Here is an 11,104-nt window from a genome sequence, read left to right on the forward strand (position 1 = left end):
TCTATTAACCCAAATTCAATGTGTCACCAGATTTAGCTTCTTAAAATGTAAATCTGTTCACGCTGTCAGAGCAAATGCAGTATTTCTGTGATGCCTACTTAAAAACAGGCAAAAGTTCAAATTATTGCTTGACATACAGAGCTCTTTATTATTCAACCCTAACTTAACTTTATTAATTCCTACAACTGACCCACAAATACACCAAATTGCTGTAAATCTTTCTTTTAGGTCTAATCCTTTCTACTTTTATTTTTGCATGGGTTCTACTTCTTTTTCCCAACTGGAATGTATTTCGCATTTTCTCCTAATAGAATCTTACTCTTCTGTTAGGACTCACTTTTAAGAGCACTATTCCAGGGAATTTCTCCTAAATTTTTCAGACAATTATTTTACTCCCCTGTTCTATCACAGAACGTCATATACATATACCTATATATATGTATATGTATCTTTAACTCTTATCATAAGCTATTAAAATTTTTTATGTGAATATTATGAATATTTTTACCACCTAATATCATTTACCTCAAGAGCTGGAAACATATTTACGTCTGCTGAATTTGAAGCATATAAGAATTCAGTAAATACATATTGTCTGAATTAATAAATGACTGAATTAGACATTGAAATGAGTCATTAAGCAGTGTAGAATTAAGGGCCTGTAGTGGGAAAATTTTGGCTATGCGAGACATTCTAATATATGTATATGTAGTAATTGAGCATTACATCTAGTGCATGTTTACTTCTCTGTCTCCATTTAATGAAATATAAAGGTCTTGATGGCAGTGACTGTCTTCTTTATCATTGAGTTCCAAGTGCCTAAAAGAGATTCCTTAGTATTCATTCATTCATTCACTGAGAAATTATTTATTGAACACATACTGTGTACCACGCATAATCCTTCAGTGCCAGGAGTACAACAGTGGGATAGTGCAGATGAAGATCCTGCCTGGTAAAGCTCAGTACTTTGTACAATAAAAGATGCATGAACAGGTAGCATGCATGATGCATGATGGTGACAAGTACTACAGAGAAAGATAAAGCAGGTTAATGAAGATAAGTAATACTGGGATGATGAAAGCTGGGTTGTTATTTTAGAGATGAGGTAAAAAAGCGCCTCTATAATAAGGTAACAAGCCAAAAAGAGTTGAAGAATCAAGACAAGTAGTTAATCTAAGGAGAAGTATTCTAGGAAGAGAGAAAGGCCACCGCAAAGCCTTCAGGTGGGAAAGGGCTAGGAAAGCTTGAGGAATGTCTGGAGGCCTGAGTGGCTGGTATGGGGTGATCTAGGAGGAGAGTTGGGATGAATTCAGAGTTGATATAGGGGCCAGATCATTTATGTCTTTTGGGTTCACTTCTATTCCCTCTCCATTTATTACAAAGCAATCCCAGTGATCTTATTAAAATGCAAATTGGAACATGTCAAGATCTTATTTCAAAAGTTTTGTTGGCTTCTCATTACTTAAAGAAAACAGAAAAATCCTTAATATTCCTATAAGACTCTGCATAAATTATCCCCAATTTACCTCCAAGGCCTTCCCTACTGCCACCCTTGCTTTCAATTCTCTCCTCTCAGACACTCTTCTGTCTCATAAATGTTGTTTTTCACCCCACCACAGGAAAGCTGCGGGAGATATGTTCTCAGTCTAAAACGCTTCCTCTTCTTTCACAACTTCCTTCTTTCACTGGCTGCTTCCTACGTATTGTTCAGATGTCATCTTAAGTATTATTACTTTGGAGAGGCCTTCCCTAATTACTCAGTTTATGACCACCTGTACTACACAGTAGCTCTCTGTTTAATTATGTGTCAAATGTTGATTTCTCTCACTAGTTCATAAACTTTGTAGAAACAAGAATAGTATCTGACAAAGGATATTACCCCAGTACCTAGCATGATACAGGTATATAGTGGATGCTTGATTATACTTTTGGTTGGGTAAATAAATGGAAGAATGAACGAATGATGTGTTAAGTAAAAAACTAACAAACAAAAAAAACAAATGCCACATGTGTTCTTATATAGTGCTGTCAAGAGGTTTCTGGTTAATTAATTCTTAAGTCTTGATGCTCAGAAAAAACTTTGATTTCTTTCACACCACCTCTGCAACTCCATGGAAAGGAAGGATCACACTGGTACTCTGAAGACCACAGGCTCTAATTATACAAATAATAATAAGTTATCATTATTATTATTATTAAAGACTTGTTTTATTTTCCTAAAACTGTCATTAATCAGCTGATGATTTCTATATCTTAAAAACATAGCTATTATATTCTTCTACCAGTGTTTATGATAAGAAAGTTGTACACAATAATCTATCCTGTTTCATTTCCCCAGTCTATGACTCATAGGGAAAAATCTAAGACTTTTAAAACTCAGAAGAATGCATATAGCAGGTAATGGCATGAGCAATGATTAATATTTTCAAATACTCTGTTTACCATCTTATGTCAAGTGCTCAAACCATGCAGATGCAAAATAAACATCTGTAAAGCAAAGGAACATGTTAAATCAATTAATGAATTCTATAATCAGTTCTTTGAATTTAGTATTCTAGATGAAAATGTTATTATGCATGCACATACTTCTCTTACCTAAGACAAAGAGACTTTGTTGTTGCTGTTGTTGTTAAAGTAAAAGCTGAATGGCCATCATCAAAAAATCTACAAACAATAAATGCTGGAGAGGGTGTGGAGAAAAGGGAACACTCTTGCACTGCTGGTGGGAATGTGAATTGGTTCAGCCACTACGGAGAACAGTATGGAGGTTCCTTAAAAAACTAAAAATAGAACTACCATACGACCCAGCAATCCCACTACTGGGCATATACCCTGAGAAAACCATAATTCAAAAAGAGTCATGTACTACAATGTTCATTGCAGCTCTATTTACAACAGCCAGGACATGGAAGCAACCTAAGTGTCCATCGACACATGAATGGATAAAGAAGATGTGGCACATATATATGATGGAATATTACTCAGCCAGAAAAAGAAACAAAATTGAGTTATTTGTAATGAGGTGGATGGACTTAGAGTTTGTCATAGAGAATGAAGTAAGTCAGAAAGAGAAAAACAAATACCGTATGCTAACACATGTATATGGAATCTTAAAACAAAACAAAACTGGTTCTGAAGAACCTAGGGGCAGGACAGGAATAAAGACGCAGATGTAGCGAATGGGCTTGAGGACATGGGGAGGGGGAAGGGTAAGCTGGGACAAAGTGAGAGAGTGGCATGGACATATATAGAGTACCAAACGTAAAACAGATAGCTAGTGGGAAGCAGCCACATAGCACAAGGATATTAGCTCGGTGCTTTGTGTCCACCTAGAGGGGTGGGGTAAGGAGGGTGGGATGGAGACACATTTGGGGAGGGTAATTATTTAGAATAACTAAACATGAATTTTTTTTGAATGTAGCCCCTGGGCAATGAATGAGATTTTGAGCTTCTTATACAATATGTAAAATTGAAATTACACCACTGAGGGCGAGACTCTGAAAGAACTGTGGCAAAAAGCACTTTAATTTAATGCTGCTGACTTTGTTCTCTGTTTTTATGTTCATTTGCTGGAGTGCAAGACGTGCTTGACACAGTGGCTTTTTTTCCCTGATGTATTTAATGTGATATATTTGCCTGAATTATTCCTGTATCATGGCTGATAATATTGAACACTAAAATAAAACCTAGCTGGAAACCAAATAAATAAATAAAAGCTGTTTGATTCAAAATAGAAAAATCAATGATATTTTTAATGGATACATTAAAATGTTTAAAACCACTGATTAAGTATAAGATATAAACCTTCCAGTTATTTTTATCTGTGAAATTCAGAAATCCACTGCACTTCATTTGCAACAATTCTGATACTAAGGTCTATTTTCTTTTAGTATTTTGCAGACAATTTATCCAGAGTGACCCCACTACACAGTGATTTACAGACTCACCAGTTTTATAAATTCACAATAATTTCCCACAGATTTACACAATAGCAATATTATCAGTCACCCTTTCCTTGGAGAAATATTTCAAAAGATGCAGGTCAATAACTTTAATGGCTATTTCTACCATCATTGAGAAAACTGTTATTGATTTCAAATGATATATACTCCAGTCCATATCTAATCCATCATTACTATCTACAGCCTACAGATTTATAGAAATAAATAATCTCAAATTATTTCAATAGAAGACAAGATATGCCCATATCTGTATAAATTCTGGGGCAGGCAAGTGTGAATAATTCCCTTCTTCTAAAATCGTATGTTCTTCATTTTATTAGAAAGGCATATTATGATGAAGTTTCCTCACAGCTTTGTTGAAGCCAACTGGAAGTCTACTTTTGTTCTCCTGACAAATTTGTGCATCTGAGGGGACAGGTGGGGTGGGGCTGTCCAAATACAAACTAAGTAGATCTGTTTACAATAAAAAGAGACTGAGAGGCACTTTTCAACATAGGAATTCTTGGACTTTTTTCTATAAGAATAGCCTCTATTAAAATAGGGATAGTTCTCATTTATGCAGAAAGCAGACATGTTGCCAAAAGAACTAAATTGTTTATTTCCTTATTTCATATAAAAATTTTCATTTGCTCCTTTCTTTTGCTTGAGCCTCCCAGTCTGTCTCTAGTTAGATTAGAACAATTTCAGTGGAAGAAAGAACTGTTTAAATTTGGCAATAAGAAGGGTTTATGAAAGTTGCAATATTTTTTTTTTGACTATCAATCCTTGGAATGTCTCTTGATTCTATATCTCTATATTTCTGAACCACAAAAGTGACTTTATTCATATATCATTTTTCCATTTGTACTAGGAAATGTTTTTTTCTAGGCTGTCAGGGATTTTCACTTGAATCCTGTTTCATTTGTGCATTCTTTGTTTCTGGGTGATAGGGATTGAAGGTTTCTTAAGTATTTTATAATTAAATCTAAGTGAAACATGAATCACTCAGTGTGCTTGGTTTGTATTAAGCTTGTGAGTTGTTCGAAGTTATAATTTTACTTACCCTGGAACTGTCCACAAATTAAAATGTTACTTCTAAACAAAAAGGCATTGTTTCTCCCAAATAAAGAAATCTCTATTTATATTTATATTCCCATATCTGCTATTATTTCTTGTGGCTTTCCAAAGGTCTGAAACTCTTTGAGATATATACTGACATTCTGTATCTCATCTCATCTTAGCACAAAGATCACTCTGTGGTAAGATGAAGACCTTGCTCGTTTTAGGATAAATGCCCTCAAATTTTAGGGACAAAGGTCAGCATCTAGATGTGCCTTATTGGGATTAAAATACCAGTTGTATCAGTTATCAACAGAACCTGAAGATGCTTAGTGGTAAAAAAAAAAATGTGGATGGATGTTTTAGGGAAGGTCTCTAGGCAGGAATGAAATGGTGATCTCTGTCATTATGTGTCAGATTTAGGAGGAACTCAGGAATGCCTCCATTTTCTAATATTTTAAAGCTTTAACATAACTTTACATATGCATTATTTTACACAGGAGCACCACATACAAAAGAGATAGAAGTGGCACTGCTCTTAAAAATGTGTTCTCCCACCCATTTACATCTTTCTTTGTCTTCCTACCAGCCTACCCACAACCCTCAGGCTTGTTTCACAATTATTTATTTAGTCCAAACCCCTCATTTTGCCACAGAAACACAGAAGGATTAAATGACACAGTTAAGTTTTCACACAAAGACAGGAATATCCCTCTTCTTTCTTCTCTGTTTAAACCAGACAAAACAAATCAACGAAAAAACAACCAATGAAACAAGAAAACTAAAAACAAGACAAGCAAAAAATAATCTAGTACCTAAGCACACAGCTCGAGAGCTGAAGTGCCTGAGTCTGAGTCTTCATTCTGCCACTTACAGGTGGTATGTATGACTTTGGACAGCTTACTAAAGTCCTTTGTGTCTCAATTTCCTAATTTATAAAATGGAGTTAATAAAAGTACTTTATACTGTTACTGTGAAAATTAAAGGTGAATATTTGTAAAGTTTTTAGAACATTATCTAATACATAATAAGTACTATATAGCATTTATTAAATATATTTATATTATAAAATAAAATATACAAAAATGCATGCATTGTATACATCTAGTTTAACAAATAATTCTAAAGCAAACACCCATGTAACTATGTAAACAAACCAAGTCTCCAGCCCTAGAAAAATGGTCCCCTACTCCCACCATGCACAGTCTCAACGGCAAACTCCTCCCTTTTCCTTAAAAAATTCCATGAAAAATAGTCAGTTATTATCTATTATGCCTTCTTAAATAATCATTTTCTTGCTTTCCTTTATATTTTTGCTACTTATGTATGCATCTCTAAACAATATGGTTTATTTTCCATTTCTGAAATTTATATAAATAGAATCAGATTGTATCACACTATTTTGAAATTATCTCAGGACTAGAAATTTCATCTCAGTTGCACTTTGCTTATTTTCGTTGCTATAAAGTATTTTATGATTATATTCCATTTATTTGTGAATTTATCTAAATATTAGATGTTTGGGTTGTGTCCAGTTTTGTTTGCTGTCATGGATAAGGCTGCTATGGATTAGTTGTCACATGACACTGCTGTATATGAGAATGAATGGGTTCTCTAAGCACTGTGGTATGCACATTTTCAAATTTATTAGATAATACTCGTTTTTTCAAAAGTATCTGTACCAATTTACACTTTCAAAGTAGATATATGAACACTGTGATTGTTCCACCTATTAGTTACTGATTGCTACACATACACTTCTCTAAAACTGGACTTAAAATCACAATAGTGATTTATCATCTCTCACATTTTCTGTGCCTCGGGAATTAAAGAGCTGTTCAGTTGGGCGGTTCTGGCTCAGAGTCTTACGTTAGGTCAAATCAAATGCCATCTGGAACTGTAGTCTCATAAAAGCTTGCCGGGGGTAAGAAGATTCACTTCACAAGTGGTTCATTCAGGTGGTAGGCAAATTCAGGTGCCGGCTGATAGTCGGGTGCTTCACTTCCACGTGGGCCTCTTCGCAAGGCTGCTTTTTTTTTTTTTTTTCGGTCTGCGGGCCTCTCACTGTTGTGGCCTCTCCCGTTGCGCAGCACAGGCTCCGGACGCGCAGGCCCAGCGGTCATGGCTCACAGGCCTAGCCTCCCTGCGGCATGTGGGATCTTACCGGACCGGGGCACGAACCCGTGCCCCCTGCATCGGCAGGCGGAATCTCAACCACTGCGCCACCAGGGAAGCCCAAGGCTGCTTTTAATGTCCTGCGAATGGCATGGTGGCTGGTTTTCCCCAGAATGAATGGTCCAAGCGAGCAAGACAGAAACTCTGATACCCTTTGTAACCTAGTCTCAAAAGACACACATTACTTCTGCCTAATTATATTGGTCACACAGGCCAGCCTTGGTTCAGTTTGGAGGGCTTTACAAAAGGTGTTAATGTCAGGAAGTAGAGCTTGTTGGGTGCCATCTTGGAAGCTGGATCCCACACTCCACATTCTTCCAACACTTAATATTGTCAGACATTTAACACGTTTTGTAGTTTTAATTTGGATTTTCCTCATTACTAACAAAATTAACAATTTTCACATGTTTATTGGCATTCATATTTTATGTTTTGTGAAGTATGTAATGTTTTGTTTCTTCTTTTATGGCCAATTATGTATTTTGTCATGTGACAAAGACTCTAAGACTCCTGGACAGTCCTTTAAAATAGTGTGACAAGTTCAAATCACAATTTTTTGTCTCAAAGCATGGTCTGATATACAAGGATTTCTAAACATGTGGTAAAATAATTTTTATTTCTAGTAGTTGCAGGGCTGACATAGTTGACAGCCAAACCCAAAGTTCTCTATGTTGATCCCTGAATTAAAATATCATTGAATTCATATTTTTTATAGGTTTCTTACATAAAATTTGGGGAACAGAGTAAGAAAAATAGGGATCCAAAACCTGCAATAAATAGATAGATTAAAAAAAAACAAAAAACTCATAGCATAGAAACAGCAAGCCCCACTGAACCTTCCTTGCAAATAGAAGCATCGTGTCTTGTTTCAGTATAACTCCTTCATCTAAGAAAATTACTTTGCAATGGACTTAGAAAGCCAATTCTCTTCACTCCCCACATCCACAAGCCCTAATTTTCTAAATACGTATTTCTAGAGGTAGATGTCAATGTGGTTGTTTGGGGGAGAATGCTGGATGATTGCTGTCTTTCCATGTCTCCTCTTACTGGCACTATTATGCTCAAGCATTCTGATTCTGCCCAGCAACAGCAAAAGGCTCAGAGGCACCTAGAATCCGCATCCATTCTTCTCAGGCAACTTATAATAAATACTCATGAGGCCATGTAGTTTGAGAGAGGGATATTAATGCAGCAGCAGGAGATATACTAGGAAGGTGGATGACATGTTTATGCAGCTTAACTTACATTGGCTTTCACCATATGCCTAAACCTGGGCTCAGAGATATCACTTCTATTAGATGGTAAATTTTTGATGGGCCTGCTTTAATATGTGGCTAGGGATAAGTTAAGGAAGGACAGCATAGGTTTCATTGTCAACTAGTGTCTTATGGTCAGGTATTCCATCTCTATCAGTGCCAAGCAGCATATCTGGAGCTTCTTCTCAAAGTAAAATTTTACTTCCTGAAGAGGGCACTGGAATGTTCAAGAATTCCTAAGCACCACTGCTGCGACTCTCCCACTGGGGACTGGCACAACTTCCAGAAATAATGTGAATCTACTGTAGACATTTCAAACAGTATTGGATGCACTGAAAACTTAGGGCCAAATGACAGAGTTGATTATTTGTGTTTCTGTTTACGTATATGGAGATGAGCAGAATCTGGCAGAAAAATAAGTTCACAAAAAGTGGTAAGGGCTAAATGTACTTATTTATTCCTATAAAGAGATTATATTTGGTTCAGTGCATGACAGGTTTCCTGCTGAATCCATCTGTCTATGGCAGCATCCAGCTATAGAGTTAAGGTGGGATTACTCTGACATTTTTCAAGGCTTTTGTGATGAGGTTAATATCTCAAATATCCTGAGGAATACAGCACTTCTTTTCATTTATTACTTTGGTAACCAAACTCCAGGGACTTCCATTTGATGCTTTTTATCACAGTATCAATTACTCAAGGGGAAAATGTAAAGTTTCTCTCAATTCCGACTGTATACTGGGAAACAGGAGAAACAGCAGTTAGATAATTTAGGGTCTATAGGCAAGCAGATTTGGATTAAAATTGTACCAGCTGATCCTTAAAACCGATACTCTGAATGGTGAGGCACTGTAAAAATACTGTCTTCACAAAGGAATTATAACTTGCAGCCATTGTTGAATAACTCCTGTGAGATCTAGGCAGCTTTCTTTTCCCAGTGCACAGCTGCTCTGGTAATTGGTCACAAATCTCTTTGGAGAGTGTTAAATGAAGGATTCATAATCAATATCAGAGAACATCTCTTTAAGAGCATTATGGCTCAACTTTGTTCTCGGGGTTCTGAGGTGTGAAAAAATGTAAGTATGAGAAATAATGTAAGTATTGTTCTTTGGAGGTGAAGTTAAGAGATATTTATTAATTTCCACCCCAAGAATTCCATGATTAATTAAATACTACCAAGGATATTAGACAATTCTGGACATTAGGTAATTCTGTCTATACATTAGTCAATCAACTTGCCTCTCAGTTATGTAGCTTTTATTGGTTTCTATTCCCATGAGGTTGTCCCATACTAAGGGAATTTTTCCCTGACATTATCTCCCACCAAGAGAATCTGTTATTAAATAGGATTATGGTACTTTATTAAATATGTTGAGCAGTGTATTAGTTTTCAAAATTAGTTGTATAAATTTTGTATTAGAAAACTAATGACCATAAACTCAGAAACTTAAAACAACACAAATTTATTATTTGTAGTTCAGAAATCTGAGATGGATCTCATCGTGCTAAAATCAAGGTGTCAGCAGGGATGCATTCCTTTCTGGTGGCTGAGGGGAATCTGTTTCTTTGCCTTTTATACATCTACAAGCTGAACCTCATTCCTTGGCTGATGACCTTCATCCTCCATCTTCAAAAGCCAGCAATTGTATCACCCTGAACTTATTTGCATAATCACATTTCTTTGTCTTACTTGATTCCTCTGTCTTACTTTCTCAATAAGGGTCCTTGTGTTTACATTAGTCCTACCTGGATAATCCAGGATAATCACCCTATTTTAAAGTCATGTCATTAGAATCTTATTTTCATCTGCTAACTTAATTCTCCTTTGCCATGTAGCTTAACATATACAAAGTTTCCAGGATTAGGATTTAGCAATCTTTGTTGGACTCATGATTCTGCCTCCATAGCAGTGCTAATCAAGCACTTAACAAACATTCAATAATTATATGTATTTTCAGCTTGATGAATATAATTGCGAAGGAAAACAAAGCAATTTCAGGAATAACCCCTATCTTTTTTTTTTTTTTTTGCGGTATGCGGGCCTCTCACTGTTGTGGCCTCTCCCGTTGCGGAGCACAGGCTCAGCGGCCATGGCTCATGACCCCAGCCGCTCCGCGGCATGTGAGATCTTCCCGGACCGGGGCACGAACCTGCGTCCCCTGCATCGGCAGGCGGACTCTTAACCACTGCGCCACCAGGGAAGCCCAAACCCGCATCTTTGATGTTAAGAACATAACTCACTTCTTGGCACTGTTTCCATGTTGCATATGGAAAACGTTCTTGAACATTTCATGTGATTGGATTGCTATTTGCTTTAAAGCAGTGGCCTGTATTATCCCAAACACTGATATCAATTTATGTCCCCCAAATCAAGGGGGCATATGCCTCCTTTATCCTCGGAAATTTACTATAAAACCTTTGGGCATTGTACATTCTTATTCTTTCACCTCTCCAGCAGGGTCTTTCTCTAGCCATTACAGGGCAGAGGTAAATAATCCTTTTTAGACAAAGCTAAGTTATATAAATCATACTTCTATTATAGCATTAATCCACCGAATCCTATTTTATCCCCCATATTTCTCCTATTAATTAGTTCCTTGATCTCAGAAATGATGTATTATTCACCTTTCTAGTCACATGGCCTAAAATTGCAGGTTGAAGTTAACAGAGGCT

The sequence above is a fragment of the Leucopleurus acutus genome, assembly GCF_964270905.1.
Source record: "Leucopleurus acutus genome assembly, chromosome: 2".
In the NCBI taxonomy this organism is placed as follows: domain Eukaryota; kingdom Metazoa; phylum Chordata; class Mammalia; order Artiodactyla; family Delphinidae; genus Leucopleurus; species Leucopleurus acutus.